The sequence below is a fragment of the Notothenia coriiceps genome, unplaced genomic scaffold, assembly GCF_000735185.1.
Source record: "Notothenia coriiceps isolate Sejong01 unplaced genomic scaffold, NC01 NC01_scaffold00038234, whole genome shotgun sequence".
NCBI classification, from domain to species: domain Eukaryota; kingdom Metazoa; phylum Chordata; class Actinopteri; order Perciformes; family Nototheniidae; genus Notothenia; species Notothenia coriiceps.
Window position 1 is genome coordinate 18,313 of NW_011370935.1, and position 243 is coordinate 18,555.

A 243-nucleotide genomic window follows, 5' to 3' on the forward strand; every position below is an offset into this window, starting at 1 on the left:
GTGTGCCTTGGCAGTCTCTTTGACTATTTATAGGCAAACATGGGTGTTACGTGAAGCCCGCAAAAGCTGCACCGAATTTCGAGTCGGTTGTGATCTATGGTTGTGATTTATAAAGGGAAACCGGCGTAGGAAGTGCCATACGCACTTTCCTCGCCGGTACGCAATGTTTGGTGAATCGGAAAGTGGCGGAAAATGTATGGACCTACTACGTAAGAACGTTCTCACGTCAAGCCTACGGTTATA

General features: G+C 47.3%; 1 protein-coding gene across 1 annotated transcript in view; it reads left to right on the forward strand.

Moving 5' to 3' along the window:
* Nucleotides 1-243, forward strand: part of tdp1 (tyrosyl-DNA phosphodiesterase 1) — a 12,407-nt gene that overhangs the window by 1,676 nt on the left and 10,488 nt on the right. The window lies entirely within an intron of this gene.